The sequence below is a fragment of the Zonotrichia albicollis genome, chromosome Z (assembly GCF_047830755.1).
Source record: "Zonotrichia albicollis isolate bZonAlb1 chromosome Z, bZonAlb1.hap1, whole genome shotgun sequence".
Taxonomy (NCBI): Eukaryota; Metazoa; Chordata; class Aves; order Passeriformes; family Passerellidae; genus Zonotrichia; species Zonotrichia albicollis.
The window spans coordinates 22,898,943-22,926,835 of NC_133860.1; positions in this window are offsets into that span (position 1 = coordinate 22,898,943).

Genomic DNA, 27,893 nt, shown 5'->3' on the forward strand with positions numbered 1-27,893 from the left:
CTGCTTTAGCAATAATGAAGTGAGATGACAGTGCTTAAATACAGTGAGAAACTGTTCTTAATATAGTGAAAAAGCTCCAAGCATATATAATTGTGGTGGTTTGACCAGGAAGAAGTGGGAATTCTGGGATGCTGTGGTCAAACCAATGGATGTTCGGAGTTTGATACTGACACCTGGTGTAGCCAGTGGGGTTTGGACACACCTCCGAGAATACACAGGGGTTAAAAAGCAGAACTCTGGCCCTGGGAGGCTCTCTTGGGACGTCGAGGAGAAGAGGTCAGATCTCCCTCCCCTGTCCAGCCACTGCTGCTGGGCGGGGGAGGGGCTGCCATGCGGTAGGCCCGGGGCCTGGACAGGGATGGGGGTGAGAAGGCCCTCAAGGATGGAAGGGTGGAGGTGCAGCCCCAAGAGACATCGGGCAGACATTCCCCCCCCAGGAGAGAGAGAGAGAGGAGAGTCGGCGAGACGGAATGTGATAGCAGCCGGCCCAGGAGGAGAAAGGGGGGAGAAGGGTGCAGCCCGGCCGGCCGCAGCAGCAGCGCGTGTGGGAGTATCGTCGTTCTGAGACAGGCAGAGACTGAGATTTTTAACCCCCTTTCTTTCATGATTGGGGCCTTGCAAGAATGCTGATCCTCCTCGGAGCTGACTAAGAAGGGAGATAAGAGATAAGATGAAACAAGGACCTGGCCCGAAGGACGTAGAGAAGACTGGCTGAGTGAAAGAGAGATGCTTGGAGTGGCCTTTTGGCTGGATTTTTCTTGTGGCCATGGACTCAGTTTGTTCCTGTGACACAGAGACTGCACTTAGGGGGAGGCAGTGCCTCAGAACCAGGAGGGTTCATCGTGGGGACCCCTCGGCCCCAGGGGGTTGGAAAAATATGGGGGGGACAGATGTCCCAAAGCAGAGACTGTGCCTTTTTGGAGTGAGACAAGGTATCCTTAAAAGACAACCCTAAAAGCAGCTCTGGTCCATGCGCGGTGGTGAGAGCACTGGGCATGGAAGGAAGATGTCACAAGCGGCAAAAGGACTTTTCCGGGCGGTGCCGAGTGACATTGGAAGCACAGAGGTTTCAGCGTGTTTCCAGGGGAAGCCTATGGAACAAGAAGGACTCCTCTCCTCTTCATGAACTGAAGTTTGAGTATACTAAAGTGTGGTGCCAGGCTGGGCAGTTGGTGATTTGGGAGAATGTATCGGATTGGGAAATTCAGGTAGTGGGGAGGAGGAAAGTGGTTTTTTTGTAAGGTTTTCAATTTTTTTTTCCCTTTTCCTTATAGTTTTTCCCTATTTTCCTGTAGTTTAGGTAATAAAGTGTTTTTTATGTTTAAGCTGGAGCCTGTTTTGCTTATTCCTGGTCACATCTCACAGCAGACACCAGGGTGAGGGCATTTTCATGGGGGCACTGGCTCTGTGCCAGGCTCAAACCATGACAATAATGCTGTACATAGCCCAACACATGCTGAAATCGCTACAGTAAAAGTGCATCAACAAAAAAGACAATATAAAAGAATATCCTTTAAAAAAAGATTAAAAAAACCTGCTCTAAATCTCAGCAATACAAATCAAAAGTTCTAATATCCAACATTCCCCAAACAAGAAGAGAAAGTACACCCCACAAACTGAGCTGTATTTCTTCCTGCATCATTTCAGAAAAAACATGACAAGATGAGATGAAAAATCTACTACTACTCTAGCACAAGTGCGTAAATTGAAAAAAAAATTTAAAAAAAGTTCCACAAAAAATCCCAGCTCCAATAGCCCACAACCAAACTCCCATATATAATGATGATAATGATATTTTCAATCCTCTTAAAAAAATCCTTCCCAATCTAAGCCTTTACATACAATAGATAAAAACACAGTCCCAGTAGTGCATGTCAAAAGTTTGTTAAAAAAACAGTTTAAATCAATTCTGCCTCAAATACAAACAAACCCATTTGTAAAGCTGTCTTTACTCAAAGACCAAATTACACATAGTAAATAATAAAAAAACCCCCACAATGTATACCTCAAAAAAATCTAATTTTTAAGTAAAAACTATGTATAAATATCACTGTTTACTGAATATTACTACCATTATCTGTATACAGCTGCATATTAAATGTATAGTGTATATGTTTGTAGAGTTAAAATATATATTAGTTTTAGTAGTAAACTAACAATATAAAAATAAAAAATAAAATGTCCTATATTACCTATATAATGCTTTTATCCCCAACCATCTGTTCTGTTTATACTAAATAATAAGTTTTACACGTTTAAAACTTGTTCCAAAAAGTAAAAGAGAAAAAGAAGCATGCAATTTATTTTCAAACACTATACTCACTCCTCCACATTCCTGCTCCTAAACTGTTGTTGTCTGCAAAATAAACAGACAACAAAACAGAGTTCCCCTTTATTTTAGTTATGTTTAACTAACCAAAGCAGTGAAGTTCCCTAAACTGTAGGGGTTTTTTCCCTTTTCTTTAAACCTATTTAAACCTACGCTAGACTAAACACCCAAAAAAACACCGGCAGCTCGCACCTGTGGCCCACCAGGCCGGGCCTGGGCTGTGACATTTCCAGTGCCAAAAAACTAATAAAAAACTAAGCCAAATTACAACCCAGAAAAAAGACTTTTCTGACTTTGTCATCTCTTTTAAAACAACAAAAAGTTTTATTATTTAATATTGTTTAAGTTTTATTGTTTAATAAATAATTTTTTCCACTTTTCTCCAAAAAAGTATTTTCTCCCAAACAATTTTTAAAAAAGCCAATTAAATCTGCTTTTCTAAAAAAACCCCTTTGAGAGTTTTCTCCCAAATTCACCCCGAACCAAAACAAATACAGATGATAAATGATTTATATATACTTCTGTCTTAATAATTTTAAATGTTTTGTAGGTCTTTATAGCAGGACTTCCTACTTAACTTTAAAAATTCCAAGTGTGATCTGAAGGACTGAATGCAAAGTGTCTACAGGTGTGAAAAAAAATACCTGATCTTATCTGACCCAATCTACTTCCTCTTGTTCAAGGACACAGATGTCAGTGAAAGACTTTTTCTCAGCACTTGTAAGTTTCAAAGGATTTTTTCTGACATGATATATTTTAAATTGGGTATTTTGCATGGTTAAATAGATCAGTATGCAAAAATAACATATTTTGTAACAGAAGTTATGGTTTTGTCAGGAAAGTGGGGTGCTGTCAGAATTCAAATCCTAAATGACGCATGGAATAGAATTACAAAATTCGATGTGGCAGGAGTTTTAGGTATCGTTCAATATAATGAAAAACACTTATTGGGAAAATGTCATGTACTTACAGCATGCTCTTCATACTGCATCTAAGCTTATTTGTACAAGTACGTGAAAAAATCCACTTACAATACAGATCATCTTCTCTGTTGTTAAGCTGTGGCACTAATCTCTGCAACTCAAGGTTAATATAGAAACACAGAATGGCTTTAGACATAAGTATACAAAAAATAATTGGTCGCATGGCCGAGTGAGTATGGAGCTCTTTCTGTTTTTTCAATATTGCAGTGGAAGAAAAGTACTGATAAGGGTGAAATATATAATGAGGTCAGTGAATGTTGTTTACAAATAAGTCTTGAGTTTGAAATATTTCAATTTTGTCTTCATTGTCCTTTCCATGTTTTTAAAAACAAAAATATTGTGACTTTCCTTGCTATCTCATGTTTCTTTACATAAAAGAGGATTGTTTATGCTCTTGCTATTCAATAGAGTAAAGTAAATTAAGTTTTCATTTCATCTGTTATCATAGGGACTATTTCCCCAAGAAAGGAAGGAGGAAAAATACTGCATAAGCTTTATTGATGGTTGGCTCCTTCAAAAAAATCAGGAAAAATGAAAATTTAGAATTAAACCACAAATCTTTTGCATGGGGATTAGAATATTTGTTTAACATAAAAACAGTTGTACTTTGAGATTGGTTTTATATTCTTAATACTTAGGGGTTAAAAAATAATGCATTGCATCTCTGAGTCAACAGAGTATGAAATTTGTCACTCAGCAAACAGTGAAAAAGTTCAGAAATTTTTCTGAGTATGAGGGCCTTGTCTATATTCTGAGGCATGTTAACTGTCAGCAAAAAGTCCTTAATAGGATAATACCTATAGGACAATGTAACTGTGTAATTCAAAGACATTAACTTACATTTGAAATAGCAAACTCAAAATTTTATGCATATTTTACTCATTCATTTCTAATTATTTGTCCTCATATGAAGGGAATCCCAGAAGAAAAGTGGTGTGTTTTCCTTACAAAGAGAAGACAAAAGAAGCACAAATAGACCTGTGCCTTCTTTCATTCAACTTGTTTTTAATTAAAAAATAACTGGGAATTGGGAGAGACAAAGAAAGGCAAGTACAACAAGCAGAAAGAGAGCAAAATCAAAGGCAGGGCTAGCACTGAGTTTACTGCTCAGAATCGGACGGGAAGTTTATAAGATAAGCATATGTTGAAGGCAGCAAATATTCGTCAGAAACAATTTAGTGTGAGACAAAAGAAAATTATGAAGCCATCACCACAGAAGTAGTAGAATGTCCCAATTACCATAACTAGAGAAATTAACGCAGGCTAGTAAAGAAATGGTGAACATAAATGGAAGAAGTTGTTTCTGACTTAGTCCACCAGTTTTGATCAACCTACATGGCTCACCTCACAATGTTACAAATGAAGAACTGTTCTAGAACTGCTCCAAATACATGAAGTAATAGAATCTTATAATATCCTGAGCTGGAAAGTTCTCACAAGGGTCATTTAGTTTGAGTCCTGGCCCTGCACAAGAATCTCCAAGCCATGCCAAGAATCCCACCACGTACCTGAGACCATTGCCCAAAATTTCAACTCTGTCAGTCTTGGTGCTGGGAGCACTTCTCTGGGGAGCCTGTTCCACTGTCCAACCAATTTCTGGGTGAAGAAACTTTTCCTGATATCCAGTCTAAACTTCTCCTGACACATGTTCATGACATGGCCTTGGGTCCTAATGTTGGTCACCAGAGACAAGAGGGTGGTGCCTGCCCCTTGTGATTTGTTAAAAGTTCAAATGATTAGTAATTACCCAGCCCTTTAATTTTTTGAGGTGTTTCTGCAGGGTCTCATTACCTTTGAGAAACTCAACAGCTCCTCCAAATTTAGTATCATCAGCAAGCATTATACTTTCACTCCTGTGCCTAAATCATTTACTAAGACCTTGAAAAGCACATAATCAAATTCAATATGAATCAGTGAAAAAAAATTAAGAAGACACATGGAATAATGTTGATCTGTGAAAAAGGGAGCTCCTTTAAAAAATTGTTAAAATAAATTAAAGCACAAAGCCAAAACAGCAAATTACTTCCAAGTGCTAAAGTGGTAACATCACAGTTTACAGGCAATAAGGATTATATAAACTTGGTAAACCAGAAAGACTAGTGATGAAATCCTTTTTAACCCATTGGAGTCAAAAAGCTTGCCAAAGAATATGGAAACTATATATGGCTAATGATTTTTTTTACCTTAAAGTGAAGAGAATTCTTTGCTTCACTGATTAGTTTGAAGGAGATTTAGGAATTCCAACACTGCAGCATTTATTATAGGATGTGAATTGGAAAGGATTTTGTGCAGTGTCAGTAGAAGAGGATTTAGAACAAGACCTTAGAAAGAAGAGGAACAAACTGCTGTCTTATGATATTAAAATTTGCAAAATAATCACATTTAATTCCATTAAAATCTATGAAATCAGGATATGTTCTATCAGCTATCACCATAAAAAATGAGCAAACACATTGTTTAAAAAAAAAGACCCAAATGAGTTATTGCAAAATTTAGGAAAAGGAACACTCCATCAAGTCCGCATGCTGTACCAGAGAAATTTGTAAAAAATTATGATGAAGAATACCATTAGTTGACATTGGGATAAAAATAATGGGGAGGAATCAGTATAGCTGTTTCATGGAGAACCATGGCCAGCCTTCAGAGGAATCAATGAAAATGCAGATGTGTTGTTCTGGACCTAGTAGTCACAAGGAGCAGGGACTGGTGGGGAATTGTCGTGGTTTGACAGTGGCCCAACACCAGGCACCCACAAAAGGCACTCATTCACCCTCCCCCAGCACAGCTGGATTGAGGAGAGAAAAATTTAACAAAGGGTTCATGAGGTGAGATAAGGACTAGGAGAAGACACTCCAGGGGCAAAACAGGCTCAGATTAGAGGTACAGAGTGAATTTATTAGTAACAGGGTCAGAGTAGGATAATGAGATGTAAAATAAGCCCTTAAAACACCTTTTTACCCCCCTCCTTTTTACCCCTCCCTCTTTCCCTCCAACAGCACAGGGAGACAGGGCGTGGGGGTTTTGGTCAGTCCATCACCTGAGTGGTTCTTCTGCTCCTCCAGGAGAGGAGTCCTTCCCCTGTGAGGCCATGGCGTCCCTCCCATAGGAGACAGCTCTCCATGAACTTCTCTGGTGTGGGTCCACTCTCACGAGCAGCAGTTCTAAAACTGCTGCAACATGAGTTCCTCCTCTGGGCAGACACTCCTCCCAAAGTTGCTGTGGCATGGGTCACTCTTTCCCACAGGGTACATTACTCCAAGGACAAGCTGCTCCAGCCTGGAAGCAAGGGCCCTCTCTCCACTGGGTCTCTCCCTGGGTCACAGCCTCCTCCAGGCATCCATCCACCCCAGCATGGGCAGCTCTCCCATGGGCTGCAGGTGGATCTCTGCATTCCCTGTGCACCCATGGGCTGCAGGGGCACAGCTGCTTCACCATGGTCTTCACCACAGCCTGCAGAGGAATCTCGGCTCCAGTGCCTGGAGCAGCTCCACCTCCTTCTCCACTGACCTTAGTGTCTCCATGTTGTCTTCCCTCACATGTTCTCACCTTCTCCTCTTTTCTTGCTTAAAAAAACCTGCAGATGCCCCACTTTTTAAAAATTTTCTTCCTAAATATGGTATCATAGAGATGTTATCAATATCTCTAATTGGCCTGGCTTTGGCCAGCAGCATGTCCATCTTCAGAGTCATTAGGGATTGGCTCTGCCAGCCATGGTAGAAGCTTCTGGCAGCTTCTCAAAGAAGTCACCTCTGTGGAGCCCCTGCTACCAAAAACCAGGCCATGCAAAGTCGACACAGGAATGTAAACCTGCAGGTTGGTTGTGAGTGCATTGACTATGAAAGAGTGGAGTTAAAGATCGTGAGGACAGAGAGGAGTGTAAACAGGAATCTCACTACCCTGAACAAGCTATCAGGAGAACAATCCTGGAAGGCCAGGTTGGATGGGGCTTTGAGTCACCTGGTCTAGTGGAAAGTGTTCCTGTCCTTGGCAGAGGGTTGGAAATTGATGATCTTTAATGTTGCATTCATCTCAAACCTTTCAATGATTCTATGAACACTTATAAATAGAGAACTGACTGATAAAATGAACTTTCTAAAAATATTCTCAAATTGTCTCATGACAAAAGCTCCTCTAACAGATAGTTGAAAAAGAAGGGCAATGCTTTTCTAATTTAAATAGCTAGCTAAAATTTAGAAAATGTCATGTATGTTGATATGGAGTCAGGATTGGCAATTGATGAAAAATATGACATGACTGAAAAAGAGCCTGGACCATTGTGGATAGACATATTCAGACAAAACCTTGAAAGTTGATGTAAGTACATGCAGCTGTGGAGGTGTGTGATCCATCTTAAAGATATCAATGTAGGTAGGGATAGACTGATCCCAAATGTTGCTCTGCTCTTGAAGTCAATGCCTCCAAGGCACAACCTGTTCAAGAGGCCAGATATTACAGTGAGAGGGATTCATTGTAGCGGCTGGCTGCTCAAGGCTTTTCCCTCATGGAATCCTCTTTGTGTCCCATAATCAGGGGATTCTGTTGGTAGAAGATTGTGGCAAAATAGCCAGTCCTGCACAGCACATAAAGATTATCAAAGAAATACAGGGCATTTCATAGCAATTTAAAGAAGAGGTGAGGTTAAATATTTCACACTAAATTGGTGAGCTAACCTGACAAAAAAAAAATGAAATTTAAGTGAATCTTTTATAACTGAAATTTAGGCTAGGCCATCAGGGATAAAACAAATGCAACCTCATTAGTAACTACAAGACTGGGTTTATAGCTCATATAAAAATGTAGCATAGAAGTTTCTGTTTAAATTTTGAATAAATAAAAACAAGTTTCTGCTGACAAATTCTGAAATGCCTGGAAGCATTTTTGCTTAATATCATTAATAAGATATGGCATATTCTTTGAAATGTCCTGACAGGAGTTATACCTTATATATTATTCAGCTTACACTTACAAGGTTAATATTATGAGATGTTGGGCTATAGTTATACAGGAAATTTGGTGGACCAGCAAAGCACATTTTGACAAAGTGAGGAGAGGAGATTCATACTTTCTGCTTATAAATGGTTACATGACATATCAAAATGTTTTAGGATTTGCCAAGTGAAGGGTTAGCAAAAGGAAATGTGCAAAACAGAGAAGCACCAAAGTTTTCACAATGGGGAGGAAAAGATCTGGAACTTCTGCTGGGGAAATGGGTGGAGCAGGTAGGAAAGCCAGTGAAGGAACCAGAGGCTGAAGTCTGCAGTTTCTGCTGTCTTTCAAAAGTGAACGCACAAATTCCTTGCCCCAAAGAAAAGGGCCAAACCCTCCCTCAGTAGTGGTCACTTCTGTGATGCTTGGAGAAAATTACAACAGACTAATACAAGTAAGAAACTGCAGTTATCTGTTTGAGTATCTCCTTACTCTAGCATGAGAAAGATGGGGAAGTGTCTTTAACTATATGTGGCCATGTGAAATAGTTTTTCCAAATATAGCAACATTAGGAAAACTCCAGTTTAACCCATTTAAATTAAATATCAACTTTATTAATGCCAATACCTGAAACAAACAAAAATTGTTTACAGCTTTAGCAGTCTCCAGAACAAAAAATGGTAATTTGTAACATAATTTCATAAGGAACATAAAGTGTTCAGCAAAACTTCTAAGCAAGTTTCTTAGAAACAAAATACATTTTATTCACCAAAATATTATAATCTCAAAGTAGTTGTGCAGAAAAATAGTGGCAAATTGCAATAGCCTTCCTCATCAGTGGTATTTGACCAAATGCAAAACCAGTTTCTGTGAACTGGATAAGAGATATTGGTATGTACATGATTCTGGATCATAGATGTATTTACAAGTTATTTTTTAGTGGACTGTCTTCAGGCACTGGGGTTGTGTGCACGCTATTAACACCTGGGAATGCTTTGAGCTCTGGAATTTGCGTATTTATTCTATTGGATGGGCTAAAAGAAAAAAACTGAAGCTGTTGAAATCAAGGCCTAAACATGGAGGTAGAGGTAATCTATACTTAAAAGAGTGTGACTTAAAAAGACAATCCCAAACATAGATTTGTTCAGGTCTGTACATTACAGAACTAAAGAACCTAGAGCTGTTGCATAAAAATGCACATTGTAAGGAAAATTCTAAGACCTGGATGAATATAGAAAAATTTCTATTCATCCTGGGAAGTGCAATTTTAGTGAAGATTTATCTTCCTAGTATGGAAAATATGGAAATTGAGAGATGAGTGTGTTAGATGATGGTACAGTTTTAAGATTGTGGCATTATATCAAGCAAACACACCTTATTTTAAGACTTTAATTCCTTATTTGTGGTAAGAAAGTGCTGAAATACTTTTATAAGCAAATATTTTCTGTTGAGCTATGCTTTTTTTTTTTGTAGGTATCTGTTTATCTCCTGAATTTACAGTTGATTTTTTAAAGTTTAGATAATATTTATTCTGGTAAAGAAGATAATTTCTATACCTCAATATCGTTATAATGTGTATGAGATTGATCAGATTAAAATGTGTCATATAAGAATGTGAATATTGATAGCTAGACAACACAGGAGACAAAAATAGTAAATTCTATTCTACCACACTGTCCGGTTTTCGGCTGTTTGGAGGGCCTGGAAAGGCCCGGAGTGGCCTTGGGGCAGCCCGTGTATCAAAGGACGAGAAGAGGCTTCAGTTCTTCTTTCGGTCTCTGTGTTTATTAATTGTTTATCTAAAAGATTTTCTTTCGGCCCGACAGAGGTCTGCTCAGCAGCCAGCCATGAGCACACTGTCTCGCCCTCCGGGCAGTCACCTATCTTTATACCCAAAGTTACGTGTACAATATTTATCATTTTTCCCCAATACCTTTTACCCTTATTGCCCGGTGCACTTTTAGTAATGACCAATCCCAAAGTGCCACCATCACCACAGAAGATGGAGAAGAAGAAGAAGAAGAAGAAGAAGAAGAAGAAGAAGAAGGACAGGACACGCCCCAATTCCTCCATCTTACTTCTCTAAACCCCCCTGTACAGAAATCCTAAACCCTGTGTCTCACCCTCTAATTAACTAATCCCTTCACCATTCACCCCGGTGAAATCCTCCTATCCTCATACAGGTGTCGTCTCCTGTGTAGGATCAAAATCCAGCCACCAGGCACTTCTGGCAACATTCCAGGACTCCCGAGCCCCCCAAGGGTGGTCTCGGTGACTCGGCACCTCAGTCCTGAGGTGCTGAGTTCCCACATCTCCCCCTTCTGTTTGCACCAAGAAAACCTCTTTTACAATCTGATTCATGGCACATGGGACGACAATTATGAGGACTAGGAGAACTATCAAAACATAAAACCCTACCCTTAAAGCTTCTCTCCAAATGGGAGAGATGTCAAAGAAATCTACCAGCTGATCAATCCATGATCCTTTGTTAGTTTTCTCTGTAATAGGTAAATTTACCCCATTGCCTATTGCAATGAATGAAAAAATGATGCATATAAGCATCATGAAATTCATGACCTCACTTTTGTGCAAAACCATTGTTATGTTTTTCATTCAAAACCCCAAAGGGAAAACCCCCAGAGTCTTTCGTTCCTCTTATTTCTCTTCTGAGTCATTCTTTGCAGTCTGAGTCCCGACTTTTGTCTGAGTATTCGTCTCTTCTTATATATTGTTGAGAAAAATCGCTGCATTGTTGCAGACTCGTTACAAGATGACACTGTGGCTCTGCCGAACCGATCTGGCATGTCGTGCACTTCGGTCATTCCCCCACGAGGTGGCGCTGTCACCGGCCTCCCTGGCTCGGATGACGAAGCGTGCTCGACTGCTCCTCTTCCGGTCGGCGGCCATGCCGGCCGTTCCGTTTGAGACCGTGTTTGCTTGGCTTTTAATTCAGCTGAAATTGGGGTTTGAACACCAGAACGGCTCTCTTGAAGGGGTGAGTCTTGGACTCCGAGGGTTTTAACCAAAGGCACCAAGTCTGGAGAAGGCGGGGGGCCCCGGGATATGAACTCCCTGGCGTGGCCCCTCCTCGCCCGAGACGTCACGGGGGTCTGGCCCGCTCCCGCCCGCGCTCTACTCTCTGCGCATGCGTGCTCTCCGAGCCGCTCCATGTCTCTCCCGAGCTACTTTCGCTGTCTCCATCTTGTTCCACCTCCGAAATTTCCCCCCCTCGGTCTGCCTCTGACTCTGTCTCCTCCTCCTCCGACGCTGTGTCTGCTCCTCCCCTGGCCGGTGTGTGCAGCCCCCCTCCCACCGGCACCCGCGCCCGCTCCGCGATTCGGGCTGATCTGCGCACCAGGTCCAACGTCACAACCGCGCGCCTCCTACGTCTCCCCATGGCAGCCTTCTGGGGCTGCGCAAATTCCCTGATTTCACTGCCTGTGTCGGACACCCCGGTGCTGGTTTGTGGTTCCCCCCCGGGTTTTCGCGAATTTCGCCCGCCGCGCGCTTTTCCGTATCCCTGCCGGCCCCCGGGGCGGCTGCTCCCCCCGGCCCTGAGCTGAGAAAAGCCGCACGAAAACACGTGTCTCTTGCTATCTCTTCATCCGCGCTCTCCGCCTGCCCCGCCGCAGCCTGGCCGAGCTGCCGCCGCCGCCGCACAGCGAGAAAGCCCCCCCCCCGATCCCTTTCCCCCCCCTGCTTCCCCCCTTCTGCTCCTGAGTCCTCCATGCTCTCTGGAGTTTCCGGACGCTTTAGGAGTTTTCTGGGGTTTCTGGGTTTTGGGACCGGGTGTTTTAATAATATTCCTTGCGCTCTTTCTCCAAGAGCATTTTCCTCCTGGCTTCTTAAGGCCAGAGTTAATTTTTTCCCAGAGTCTTGCTCCTCTCCTTCGTCTGAGGGCCGTGCAGCCTTCCGCTGCATCTGTTGCTTCTCCTGGCATTTCGTTTGCATAGATATGCCTTCTAACATTATTCTTGCTGGGGACAACAGCTTTAACACTGTCTCGTCCTTTTTTGTTGCTAAGAAATATAAATGTCTGTTTATCTCCTGCCAAAACCCCACTTCGAATAGCAGGCACGTTTCTGCCAGTGGGTATGGGTTTTTGCCCATAGCAATAATTGTTTTAATTCTTTCTTTGGAATTCCTTCTGTATATGCTTGTGTCACGCCTTGTAAGGCGGACAAAATTTCCCGTTGTTCCTGGGAAAGTGTGCCCCCCATGTTCTTATTTCTGGACCTTCTTACCAAATCTATCGTCAGGGCAGTCCGGAGGTCTCAGTCTCTGTCCAGCAGATCACGAGAGGTGGTCCCAGAGGCGCCTTTCTGGTTCCGGTCCGGGCTGTTCTGCTACGAATTGTCTTCGGCAGAAGCTGAAAGATGGAATTCTCAGTGACTGCTGTTTTTTGCAGACTCTCTTGGCTGTTTTTTTTTTTTTTTTTTTTTCCTCTTCTCTTTTTTTTTTTTCTTCTTTTCAGGCTTCTCTCCTCAGGAGTTATCAGTGCTCTCCTGGGACCTTGTCTAAGATCGGAGCTGCCCCCTTCGGTCTTCTGCTCTTCAGGGCTTTGAGGCTGCTCCCCCCCACGAAAGGTTTTGTGGGGGTTCGAGCTCACCCAGTGGAAGCCAGTTGTCCGGTTTTCGGCTGTTTGGAGGGCCTGGAAAGGCCCGGAGTGGCCTTGGGGCAGCCCGCGTATCAAAGGACGAGAAGAGGCTTCAGTTCTTCTTTCGGTCTCTGTGTTTATTAATTGTTTATCTAAAAGATTTTCTTTCGGCCCGACAGAGGTCTGCTCAGCAGCCAGCCATGAGCACACTGTCTCGCCCTCCGGGCAGTCACCTATCTTTATACCCAAAGTTACGTGTACAATATTTATCATTTTTCCCCAATACCTTTTACCCTTATTGCCCGGTGCACTTTTAGTAATGACCAATCCCAAAGTGCCACCATCACCACAGAAGATGGAGAAGAAGAAGAAGAAGAAGAAGAAGAAGAAGAAGAAGAAGAAGAAGAAGAAGAAGGACAGGACACGCCCCAATTCCTCCATCTTACTTCTCTAAACCCCCCTGTACAGAAATCCTAAACCCTGTGTCTCACCCTCTAATTAACTAATCCCTTCACCATTCACCCCGGTGAAATCCTCCTATCCTCATACAGGTGTCGTCTCCTGTGTAGGATCAAAATCCAGCCACCAGGCACTTCTGGCAACATTCCAGGACTCCCGAGCCCCCCAAGGGTGGTCTCGGTGACTCGGCACCTCAGTCCTGAGGTGCTGAGTTCCCACACCACAACACATTTGTTGGTCCTTTGGTTGTTCCTTCATTAACATTATTCCTCATTTACAGTAGCATGAAAGAAGTATCAGACTTTGTGTGCCTTCATTTAAACAGCCTCCTGTTTCTTCACAAAAATCTGTGTTATGATCTGAAAAACTAAACACAGTGAAATTTACTTGTGTGTGTCATGCCATATGAGACTGATGTAATTATTTTGTATGGTTCCTCATGAAGAGATTAAAAAAACCTTAAAAGGAAGAATATTGCCTTACTTTACAAGCTGGATATTCTACAAACTGTATAGTTTTAGGATTTACCAAAAAAAATAGATGAGAAATGCATATTTAAAAAGAGCTTCAGCTAAAATGCAAAAGGCAATTTTAAAATGTAATGAAAAAGTAGTTATTATTATTATTATACTTTATGAATTCTAAGTAACTTTGGAAAAAATATTTTTTAAAAGCAGAAAAGGCTTTAGCATTATTTTTAGTTAGATAAAAAAGCCTTTTGCAAGATCAAAGATTGCATCAGAAATGGAATTATTGCTATACTTAAGGAGGCACATTTCTAATTAACTATCACCTAGAAAACTTTCTTTTGGTGTTTCTCATGACAGAGGTTGAATATAAATGTGCACTGCTGATTAAAACGACAGGTAAGGAACAATCTGAATTTCTATTTTTAAGGACCACATGGCAGTATTCTGGTAAGAAATTTGTAAATTTATTTTTGTGATTTAACAATTACTGAGTAGCAGTAGAATGAATTTAGAATATAATTATTATATTTATCTAACCTATTAAGGATATAGTGGAATACTGTTCGCTGTAAGGTCAGTAGTTAAAGGAGATGTCTGTCTGACTTCACTGAGAAGTTCACAGAAAAGTAATTTTCTCAATTCATATGATACAGTAATTATATTTTATAGACAGAGGGAGGAAAACATTCCACATTATTCAGTGAGTCAGTTTAATATTGTTTCTTGAAAATTCTTGATCTTAAATGTAATTTGATTATCCTTTTCACTTTCTCCCCCTAATATTTAAATAAATACTCTGCATTTATTTTCAGTGTCCAAGCTTATTACCTTGTACAATGCTTCAAAATTTCAGTTGGTTTAATTAACCTCTTTAACCAAACAGCCTTCACTACTCTACTCCCCTGGTCCATATCGCTGAAGAGCACAGTGGAACTAAGAACACCTTCTTGCTTCACCATACCAAATCCTGTATATGTTTCACAACCTGTGTGGGCTGAATATGTGGGTTTATAATAGGAGGAACATCAAGAGAATAGCTGCTTTCCCTGAAAATTGTTTTAGATAAAAATTGTACCAACCAGTTATTGAGAATTTGGCTATTTAAATAAGGGAGAGTTTTCAGTTCTATTTTCATTTGCTGGTTGACAGCCAGGATTGTAACAGGACTATGTTCCTGCAGGGTGGGGGGTGAGCTTCAGCCCTAATATCAGCACAATTTTTCAAGGTTTTTGGGATGGCTTTTAATGTAGAAAGCTCCAGCTGAGTTCAATGGTTCACAGCCTCCCTTGGGAAAGATGCCCTGGACTCTGGACAGGTAAGTAGTTGTGCATTTCTTTCACGCCAAATTTTGTTGGCTTTGTCCAATCTGATAACTTGGTGATGTGTTCAGTATTTTAAGAGTCCATTTTTTATGAATGTATGGAAATTCAGGGTGAATTACTGACAAATCAAAATCACTAACATAATCCCCAGCATTGCTGTGAAGGGAGAAGTCATTCATTCATTCATAGTCCCAGTAAAGGAAACGTTCAAATTTTCCAAGCCAATGCATGTTATTAGATGAAGTTTCAAAACATCTGAAACAGGTATGGATGCAAATTAAATTTCAAACAATCAATAACCATTCCAATTATTATTGTAGAGAAATGTAAAAGTGGATTTCAAAACAGCCCAAGGAGAATCAGTCCTCCTTCAAATAATGTAATTTAAATACAGGTCTTTTTAAAAACATGAACACAAAAGTCTGGATATTGTAGAAGGAAATTAAATAAAACAAAAATCTACACAAAATGCTTCTGCTGTGAAATCCTTGTGAAAGATCTCTTGGCCACTGTCTCCTTTGTGATCCCATTCTCTTCAATTGGTTCTATGTTACTTAAAGTAATTAAATCCATAAGAATACAAAGCCTCATTGTCAAATTCTACTTTAATTTTTCATCCCAACCAATAGTCTATATGAATATATGCAAAGTCTGGCAATCCAGCTTAGTGATCCTAAATGTAGATGTAGTTTGGATACAGAATATATAATCAGAAGAAAGCATAATTCTGTAGATTATACATATAAATATCATATAATTTCATATGTAACTGAGGGACTATCTAGCCTAAAAGTTTTCTGCCTAAAAATACTATTTTAGTTTTTCTGACAATAGTCCAGAGTTCTGCTTTTCTATTAGCAAAGAAACCCTAAGAGATAATCCCTGCCAACCCCAGTAATTCCTTATTTGTTAAAAAAAAAATCTCCCCTTAAACCTTCAAATCCAGCCATGAATCAACATCACAAATCCTACATAATGATCCAAAGAATATCCTCAAACCTCTACTGAGCTGTGGGCAGGGATAAATAGAGAGCATAAATTTAGATAGATTTTAGTTGACCATGAAACCACAAGTTAGGTAATGAGTTTACCTTTTATTAATCTTCTGCCAGAGAATTTTATGCTGGGGTGTATTCTTCGGCTTAAAAAAAAAATACATTCTTGTCCTTATTTTTGGGGTGGAAAGAAAAGAACAGAAATAATTCAAAATAGAACTATTATGTCAAGTTTGTACAAATCAGATTCTGTGCTAGGAACAAGGATTTAACAGATGTACCTTAGTGGGAAGTCAAAACAGGCTTCTAATAATCATAGTCTAAGCACCAATATTGTTGGTAATCTCACTGCACACTTTATTTATTTGAGTACCCAAATTTACTTAAACAATAATCCTCCTTATTGAGATAGAGCAGGATACTTCATTGCCAAACTACACTTTGATATAAGATACTTATTCCCAGTAGCAGAAGTGGAAGAATACTTTCCTGTAGCAGCTGGTAATACTGGCAATATTTTTCACAACATGGTCTTGTTGTACTTAGCGGTTTTGATTTTTTCTGTTACAGTGCTTACTAGTACAAAGCTCTTCTGTACTCTGCGCTCCTGGAGTGCTGCATGTATCCCAGGTATTTCTGAAGGAGCTGTTGCTTCTGTAGCATTTCTGGTCTGCTGCTGCAGTCATGAGATTTAGATGACAGAAAGAAATTCTGCTTGAATATGGTTTTTAGATCCTTCCCTGATCAACTCAGAAGCAATACAGAAAACTGCCAGTTCAGAATGAAAGTCTTGGGAGGGAAGCTATTCGAAGTCAACAAGAATGTCATATTCCTTTTTCAGGAAATCCAGGTGGGAAAAAACCCATCACCCTCTCCTCTCTTTGTTGTTGTAGTTGTTATTTTGCTTTGCATTGCTTCCAGAATTAAGAGGAAATAATAGGACTTTGTACATGACACAAAGACCATCAACCGCTGGGCATATTATCACCTCGGTATTGTGAGAATCACACAAATTTTTAGTAGGCTTTAACCTCTCCATGGCTACCTATGGAAACTTATAATTCATGAAGATCTCTTTAGATTCTAAACAGAGGACCTTAATATTTTCACCTTGGTAGGAGTTACACACACAGTTACATCCTGGGCAAATTCTCATTGTTTATCACAAAGTTTCGTGACTATTAGAGGGTAAATCTTGCATTTTCAGTTTACAGCAGACTTTTTTATTGACTTATATTTTGAAGTTCTGACATTTTTACATTCTTTTGTTCTTTATTTGGAAAATTTAATGCCTCACATTTTATAGTACCTGGCATGGCTCTATGTCATGAAAGTGCTAGAAAGAAGTTATTTTGAGGTCTCCGCCTCAAAATATTATTTAGAGGTTCCTTTTGGAAAGACGGGATTCAGATAGGGTCGGTTGCCAGCTGAACAGCTAATCAGTCAATAATTGCTCCCATTATTACAGCAGCCAGCTTGATACTGGAATTTGATTAATAAAATATGCCCATTATTCTATTGTCGTTCTAATTACACTGCAACTGCTGTTCAAAACTGAGCAAACTGTATCTACAATGTCATTTAAAAACAGACTTGACTGTTTTTACAAACTAGATTTGACTGAAATATAACTTCAATGCTGCCTGTATAAATAGAAAGGCCTTGAGTCAGTGCCGGTGTGAAGTAACTTCTCTGTCTCTTTTCATTGTCTTTGAGAAGCCTGTCTTACCATATTCTAGGAAAATCAGTGAAATAACAAAAAAAGGATGGGGGAGGAAAAGAAATAACTGTTAGAAGTTCTGTTTTGATGAAACCACTGAATTTCAGAAACTAATTTGAGGTGTTAAGAATTTAGCCCAAATCAAATTTTTAAAATAGAATTGATTACATCGCTATGTAGCCTTATAAGAAATATCTGCTTTTAAGAGTTTCACAGGATTTTAGATTATAGAAAATAATCAATCTGAAACAATTTTATGTAGGCATCCTGCCACAGCATATAAAAATTTTTGTTGAGCTTTTAGATTTGGAGAGAAAACATTTATTTGTTGAAATATAGCAAAGCAGTTGAGAATGTTTTTTAGTCAAGTTAACTTGATCCTAGACCTGAGTAGTGATGTGTTCACAAATCTTCTCTGATTAGTTGTACTTAAAAGTTTTCAAGGATTGGATCTTTGATTAGTGATTGCAGTTTTTGAAAAAAAATAGATTTTTCTTCATTTATGTTCCTACATTGAGTTACTGGGCTTATTGAAAATATTTGGGTATTTTGGGGGTTACTTGTCTGTTCGTGCTTCACCTTTTGTTGTGATACATCACACCTATTTTAGTCTGTTGTATCTTGGAACAGACACAATACGACACTAATGTAACTGACATAACCTATCCTGCTGTTTCTTACAATGAATAATTTACAGCAAAAACTGGCTTTTAAGATAGCTTTAAATAGCTGTTATGTCACTGTTTACTTCACTGATATTCATTGGGTAAAATTACATAGTCTTTATGGGTAGTTACCTCTCTGGAGGGATGCAAATAGAATTAAGACTGTTCCATTGCCTTGGGTAGCAAAATGTGAACATCCATGTTAAACAGATGTGGTATAAAATATATTTTTTTGTTTTAATATAAATAATTAATGTTCCTCTTTCTTTTCAAAGATGCTATCATGTAGCATATTTTCCTAATTTTTACTTATATCTAATAATTGTTTTTGATTATAATCTTTGAGCATTTCTTTGGAATATTAATATCAGTTGTAATACATTAGAGAACCTTGCTTGCATTTAAAATTCCAAAATCATTTTAAAATTAAGACACATAGCATATTATGCACTGTATATTAATACTTTATGTAAAACACTGCTGAGATGAATCAGTGAATCTAGGATGACTAATTCTTTGCTAATTATGCTTTGTTCTTCCTGACTGAACAGAATAGAATTACTTTGAGTGTATATGCATGCCAAATTAGAAACATCAGATCAAATTCTCCTTCTGTTAAATATAAATACTTATATACCATGTTGAATTCTACAATCAGAGCATTTTAGTTAGGGCATTTTAGTTTTGATGTTTCTGTCATACTCCTGTGTATTGGATACACCTTTATTTGGAATTGATAAAAATTATCTTTACTTTTTAAAAAAATGCAAGTTAAGGACCATATCCTAAAAACAATGAGCAACTCAAAAAGCAGATTTAATGCTTTGTCATTTATTCAGGAATGAACTTTTCTACTGTCTGGATGGAAGACTAATCAGAGCTCAATTTTTTGCACAAGTAGGGCCTGACCTTGCAAACTAGTGTATCAGACCTGGCTTTTTCATAGAGTCATGATGTGACTGAGCTTCTTACACTTCATATTAAACTGGATGTCCAGTCCTTCAGTATTGTCTATGCTCTTGTGTAACCATAGCAGCAAAACAAAGTGAATCATTTGCGACATCTGATAGTTCAACTTGTCCAAAACCTCTAATGGTTGTACAATTCCTACATTGGTGCTACTTCGATTGCTCTCCATTCTGCCAAAGAATGTAGCCTGACTACTTAACTTTTTTTTTTGTCTTTTTCTTTCATTACAGTGGTACTGAATTGCTCGTGTTTTGCTTTCCAGGGGTGCTGTTTCTTTGATTTGTTAAACATCACCATATAAAGAGCCCTCTAATCTTTGTGAATTTTGAATTTCTGTAAAGAGCTCAGGGATACCACTTTGTTGTGTTTACATATATGCTTTCTCAAAATGTGTTGCAATTTTCAAGTTCCTGAATTATATGCCAACGTCTTTTATGGACCTGTGTAGGTATAAACTTGGGAAAACATTTACTACCTGGGTGTCATTAAGATGAGCTTTTGGCAGTGTTTTGCTCTTTTTCAGCAAGCTAATTGCAGAACTCACATGTAGATAAAGTGTCCTTGCAATCATTTTGGAAGATGAGGAAATGTTACCAAGGAATGACACTATTTTGCTGGTATTTCTAGCTGTTGGAGAAAAATGTCAGAGCCTGGCATTTTGAATGAGTAATTTCATCATATGACAATTTCTTAAGTGTCTTAAATCCTTCTTTTGTCATATTATATTTTGCTTTTATGTTCAGAAGGTAGGAGAAAAGAGTGTCTTCACAGTTCTTTTATGATATCCCAAATTTTCTGCAAAAGCCAGAAGTTCAAGACTTAAAAGTTTTTCAGCATCTTCATTTTCTCTTAACAATGTAGATTTTGTTCTTATTGCCTTTAGTATGGCAGTTGCAGAATCATTTTAAGGCAGTATATTTGTTACAAATGCATGAATTGGTGCATTTCTCCTACCTTCTTTGTGCCTTTATTTGGTTGGTAAAATAAGAGTGTTACAGGACAACCCTTCATTCTCTGGCCTCTTGTACTGAAGAATGAATGAGTGAGAGTCTTGATTACATTACTGATAAATCTGGTTAACTGTTATATTAATTAAAATGTGTGGGTTTGAGGCTATTCTGAACTATTTATATGTGATTTAACTCATATCAGCAGCTAATTTGTATTTAATGCAAACTAATGGGTTTTATGTAAATGGAGCATGTGGCAGTCTATTTAAAAAACAAATTATCTGTAGTTCCATTTCAGTTATTTTAATTAAATTTAGAGTGTGTGTGCAGTGGGGAGGGATAAAGGATGTGTTATATATGAAGTGTTGATGATTAAAACAAATTTAAATATATAGAATAAGAAACAAGTGATTCTCTTAGCAGAAACACCTATTCATTTTCTGACATTTGCATGTGCTAAGAGAGTAGATACAAGATCAGGCAAGGGCATATGCCTAGTGTTTCTTGAACTGAGGAGTACAAATAATTCTTTGAGCTATTAATAACAATACAGTGAAGATTAGCTTCACATTTATAAAATGCTTTGAAAATTATTCGTAAATTACATTCTGAACAAATGACAATATTGGATGAAGGAAATGATTTACTGATTTTGTTCCTAAACTACTATGTGAATCCCAAGTCCTACCTTAGAATCAGTGAAGCCAACTATGCAATATGATGGCTGTATTTGTTGTTTTAATGGCAGAAAATAGATGATACTGAGATTTTTAGCACAAACACAAATATTACCAACTGGCTTTGAAACCTGAAGTGATTAGATAGTGACAGATATCACTATCAAATTCAAGCCTTATTTGCTTGAATTTCTTGAACCTGGCTGAATAAACAGATTCCTTGTTTTTTTGTTTACTCTTTACTGTTCCGAGTACATTTGCTCACAGTATCAGCTCAGCTTCTTCGTGATTTTGTGTCACCCAACACTGACCAGTCTGACAGATTTTGATAAGAAATTCTGTAATAGATGAAAATATTTTCCAAACACTTCTCATCTTCATTGTTGCCAGGCTTTGGCAGGACATTATTGTTATTACAACTTTCCACAGAGAACAGTTATTATTGTTCATACTAACTGTTGCCTGTGTAAAGGTTAGAATATCTTTCCAGAAGCTTAAACTGGGCTTTCATCAACAATTTGGTATATCCTCAACATCTTGTGTACAACAAGTCAGTCAGTTGCTAAACTGAATTAATGTTTTAGTGTCATCAGTGATGGAAAGGTCAACTAAAAACAACTGTTTGCTGATGTTAATCCTACTTCTACTGCTTGTCTGACAGTTTCTCTAATTTCAAAAGCTGCAGTGGGAGCTTTTGCTTTTTTCCCTTGGTTCCATTGCAAATACCATGACTATTGTTAATTCTTCACCATTACAGGGTTTGTTCAGTTGAAATGAAAACTCACATTTGGAAGTATAAATACTCTGATTTTGCTACAAACTAGAAAATCAAGAAAAACGTCCCAAGGTTTTATTCTCCAAAAAATTTCCTCTTGAAATAGGTTATTCTATTAAAAAGGTACTTAATCCAGATAAAAAAAGTATATCAACTCATTTTTTACCTATGTTTACATCTGAAGGTATGCACCTAAATTTGCACAGACAGACCTGATCAACATGCAGTGTTGGTCATGTTTAAAAGATAGCAAGACTCTTTCTTAGTTCTGTTGTGCTAATGAAACAAAACATAAACATATTGTTTGAAAATAATGAAGTTATATACTAAGTTTTAAAATTCAGCAATTGCCTCTATGATGTACTGAATAAAGACCAAAATATTTTAAGCACTGGCTACAGATGTTATGAAATAAAAATAACTTGCATATTGAAAGAGTTATTTACAAAAGGCAATGTTCATTTTCTGTCTCTCATATGTGAGCAGAAGTTTTGCTCTGCCCATAAAGGGTGAAATCATTTAAACATGATGCCCGAGTATTTGCCCAACTGATCTGGCTGAGAAAAAGGACAAAACTACTTGGTTGCTATCAATATATAGGACAAAATGCTGGGAAAAAAATAAATAAGCAAAAAGTATAAAAGAAAACATAATATATTGACCAGGGAAAGTTCCTTAAAGCACTGACCTTTGAGATCTCCTTTTCTATCCTCTCTACTTTTTGCACAAGACTCTCAATTTTGAATTTTATTTTTATATAAAAAAGTCATAAAGCAATGTATGTGACCAAATCTCAAAATGCAGGAAATAATATTAGAAACTGAGAAAAATTCTCCTATCTAATAATATATCTATGACTCATAGGGCTTCTGCTGGTCAGAGATATTTGCCATGATTGATTCTTTTCTTATCTCACTGGCCATTTCTCACTAACTCTTGCTGGTCTTGTGAGTCATTTTTTAAAATTTTTTTTTCCTTATGATTTGGAAGATTGGATTGGCTGTATTGCAAAAACTCTGATCTGTTAGTCATAAATTGATGCCATATTCAAATGTTTATTTTGGATGATGGGATTTGCTGAAATCAGGCATTATTTCATGGATTTGCCAGTCACACTGAGTTGGACTCTGCAGTTATACTTTGGGATTATTTTGTGCTGTCTCGCTATCTTGGTTCCAGACCAATATTTAGTCATGGATGAGAAATAATTTACTTTTTTTGGATTATGTGTGCTATGATATTATCAATTTATCAGCATGTAGGACAAATCCTTGCCTACTGTTATGCGAATGAGATCCCTGGTTTTACAGCTGGCATCTCCCTATATACCACCACAGAAATATCCCTGTATACCTGCAATGTCCCTTAACCCTTAACCCAGTATTTTTTATCTGTATTAAAATATTGTCCTCAGAAAGACATCTAAGAATTAGATTTTTATTTGTGCATGTTTGCCCTAGTGAAACCATATGGTCAACTCATCTGTGTTTTTTATTCCAATGCTTAAAGCATCTAATATGTACTGCAAATATATCAAATATATGCTTATATTTTTTCAATTTTTTTTATTATTTTGTGTGCTTCAAGATGTTCACATATGCTTTTATATCTCTAGCAGCCCATGTAATGAGTAAGAGGTGGCAGTCTTACACAAATATTTGGAGGCTTCATACTTAATATATTTCAAATGTCCTCATTTGTGATATAAGGGAAAACTGCTTTTATCCAGAGAGATATTTAAGAAACCCTGGAGCTTTCCTTTCCTTATCTTACATTAGACAATAGGAAAGCACTTCTGTTATAGGTAACTGCTATTCTGTCACACTGAAATAATGTCAATTAGAGACCTTAAAATGACCTGAATTGTAACACAGATGATGATGCATATTTAATAAGAATTATTAAATATGTTTTGTCACAAATTTATTTCAGAATCAGGAATCAGAGAAGTTCATTTAGGTTAGAAAAATCCTTAAGATCATTGAGTACAGATGTTAATCCAGCACTGCCAAGTCCACCACTAAGCCATGTCCATAAGCATCACATCTACAAGCCTTTAAATTCTTCCTGGGTTGGTGACTCAACCACTTCCCTGGACAGCCTGTTGCAGTACTTGATGACCCTTTTGGTGAAGAAATTTTTCCTAATATCTAATCCTGGGGAACAACTTGACACTGTCCTCTTTCCCCATCATTTGCTGCCTGGGAGAAGAGATCACTTCACACCTGTCTACAGCTTACTGTCAAGGGGTTTCGGACAGTGCTAAAGTCCATCCTGAGTGGACTCCAGGCTGAACATCCCCAGCCCTCTGAGTTGCACCTTACCAGACTTTTGACCCGCACCCTTTCCCAGGTCTGTTGCCCTTCTGCATACACTCCTGCCCCTCAATGTCCTTTCTGTAGTGAGAGGTCCAGAACTGGACACAGGATTTGAGGTGCAGACTCACCAGTTCCCATAATGGGGGAAGGTCACTGCCTTGGTCCTGTTGGCCACACTGTTCCTCAGGCAGGCCAGGGGCCACTGCTTCTTAGCCACCATGGCATGATTGGCTCGTGTTCAGCTGCTGAGCAGTGGCAGCTTTCCAGCCCCAAGTCTGTAGTGCTCTGTAAGGTTGTGGTGATTCAAGGGCAGGACCTGATATTAGGTCTTGTTGAATCTCATTCCACTGGCCTTGCAACATTCATCCATCCTGTTGAGATCCCTCTGCAGAGCCTTCATACCCTCAGTCAAATCAACACTTCCACCCAACATGGTGTCACCTGCAAACTGTTTGAGGATGCACCAGATCCCCTGATCCAGACAGGACAAGAAGGACTAACCCCAGCACTGACCCTGGGGAGCCCCACTGGTGACTGTCTGCCAGCTGGATGTGTGTCCATTCACCACCACTCTTGGGGCCTGGCCATCCAGCCAGATTTTTACCCTGGAAAGAGTGCACATGTCCATGCCCTGAGCAAGAATTCATGCAGTGAATAAAGAAATAAAAAATCACCTCAAGAGGGACGTGAAGAGATGCTACTTTCATTTTGAGTGGCCACAGACTAATAATAAAAAAAAAAAAGGGAAAATTTATGTAATTATGGAAAACAAATAGATTAATTCTGATATTTTTATTAGAGAAACGACTAAATTAATTTTTCTAGAAGATTGTCCTTCTTTTAAGATTGTGGTGACATTTTCTTTCTTCCAGTCCTGAGGAATCTCTCCTGACTGCCATGCCCTCTCAAAGATGATTGAGAGTGGAATAGCAATAATGTCCATCTAACCCTCAGCATTTGTGGGTGCATCCCTTCAGGGCCCACAGACTTGTGGATGTTAAGCTTGCCTAGATGGTTTCTAACCTGATCTTCCTCAATCAAGGGGAAGTATTCCTTTATTCAGGCCTACTTCCTGGTCTCCTGGGTCAGGCATTCCTGAGGCCAGCATTTATAATGAAGACTGAAGCAAGGAAGGCATTCTTAGTCTTACCTGCAACCTCTGTTGCAAGGGTGCCTGTTCCATTCAATGGTGGGCCTCCATATTCCCCACTATATTCCTTTTGTTATTGATACATTTGAAGAGGCCCTTCCTTTTATTCTTGATGTCCTTAGCCAGATTGAATTCCAAATGGACTAGGCACAAATGTGATTGCTTTTCACTGAAATGGTGAAATCATTTACACTTGAGTCTCTTCCATTTTCAAGAGGGCTACTCAAGAACTAAGGTAAGAGAATGGTTAGCCGTGGCAGTGCTAACCAGGGTCTGGTAAGATTAAGATTCAAACACATTATTTATTTTCACGGCTATCACTGTCTCAGTTACCAGTAGAGACCAACACTCACCGGGAGAAGATAAGGTTGCTGGCAATATTGTTACCACTTGCAGGAATACTTCACAAATCCTGTTAGAAATTTCAGCATTTTTTGTGAGACAAGAAAGTATTAAGCTGTACATCTAGTCTGAAGGTTTCTCATTTTGGTATCCTGAGAATGAGGTTTTGGTGAAGGTTGATAGAGGGGCACATCACTAGGGAGTCAAGAAAAGATAAATGCTTTATTTTGTGATATTGGAATATGTGAGGGCTAGTTACGAGTCTGGTCAATTTAAAGGACCAGGCACAGATGAAATGGATCCATAGTGATAGTTATTTCCAACCTGAAGGCATTGTCAAGATAATTCCAAGGCTTGCATTCCCATTTTCTCACTACAGACTTAGACTTTCAGCCCAATATGTAAGGAGAGATGAGCAGAGGACATAAAAAATTTGTGTCTGCAAATTATGTTTGCTTGGTTTTTAAATAAACAAACTGGATTGAACTTTTGAAAAAATTACCACTTGAAATTCACTGAAAAGCAGTACAAGCACATTTTGTGCCTTGTCTCTTAAGAGTTCAACTGTCACAGTGATTTAATTCCTTCTTCTACACAATTTTCTTTCACATACTTTTGATTTTATAATGTAATTAATGATTTCCAATCAATCAATATGCAATCCAAACTACTAATAATTCAGCAAACTTTCATTATGCTTAAGAGTAAGGACACAATAGTCACTTAGCTCTGAAATGAGAGGGAAAAAATATAGATATTTGTTTCTATAAATTTTGTCTACACCATTTATAATGAATATGTATTTCTTCCACTATACAAACAGTTTATGTTGAGAACTAAGTTGAAAGCACAGTATAATAATAACAACACTTTGTTAAAAAAATTTCTCTCTTTTTCTAATGGATATACATACTTTATTTCTTTTATGGTTGTTTTGTGCTAATGCAAGATGCATGGCATTTTTTGTTTTTAGTTAAGATACATCACAGAGGAGCTCACTTTGTACCAAAAATTGTAAGCCATACTCTAATCACATTCTTCAGTGTGATTCAATGGGGAATTTTGTTAATATCGGCTATACAAATTTGTCAGCAATAAAGAGGGGAAAAAAGAGTAATGATTTCTGTTGCTTCACTCTTTTAGTTTGCTTACTTATTCCCTAGTGAAAACATCCAAAGTCTCTGTGTTCTCTTACTCACATTCCAAAGAAATTTATGTTTCCATACTTTCCATATTTTTTGAAGATATACATGAAAGCTCTGTTAAAGTGGGAAAAGCTCCTTCTGTTCTGCTGCAGTATTTCTCAAGGATTTTCAGCACTAAAAATAGTTATCACTCACAGAAAGAGGAACAGGGTGTGATTGCTTTCCTTTATGTATAATGAGCATTTGTACACGAAGTAAAACATTATCTTGTCTCACAAATTGAGTAGTACATCTGTGAATACCTTTGCATTGCCTTTGAAGCAATGCTTGCCTGAAGGCCTTGCCTGTTGGTATCAAACAAGATACAACTAACTTTTCTTTCACAGATAAAGGCATTGACAATAGTGTATTCCTGTCTAGTATAAAAGAAATATCTCTTTATTTCAATCTGATTACCTTTCTTCATTTAATCATTAGTTTCTACTGACAAAGAACGAAACATGCTCATTAGGTGTGGTGAGACACAGTAGAATCAATGTATACATAAAATTAAAGGGTAGAGCCTCTAAGTATTTAGACTAAACATAAACTAGAAACCTATAAAATGCAAAGCCTTATTGATAAAGAATGGCAATTCCTCCTAGCAGGCATATCCTTTTAACAGATTTTAATTTAGTGTGGTGTCACTGCTTCATGGAGCAGTGTTTAGCTTAGCTTAGCTTAGCTTAGAATAGTGGCTTCTCCTAGAGCTGACAAAGAAAAACAAAGGATATTTATTAATAATTTATTGACTTTAATAGAAGTTTTATTTCTTAGTCATGCCTAGGTCAAATCTGCTCTGGTATATGTGTAAGACATAATTATAAGTATGCTCATGGTTAGTTATAATGGAATTTGAACTAGAGTGTGTTTTGGGAGGCAGATAAAGAAGAGTCTGAAGTAGATGGAAAATATGAACCTAATAGACAAATTGTGAGGTAAGGATAGATTTTACATATGTGGTCACTTTTACTTGTGAGACCGAAACATTCTGGTGGTTAGAAAGATGTGTAAAAGCACCAAGTATTTGGAAATGATAAAAAATTAAATTTAAAAATGTAT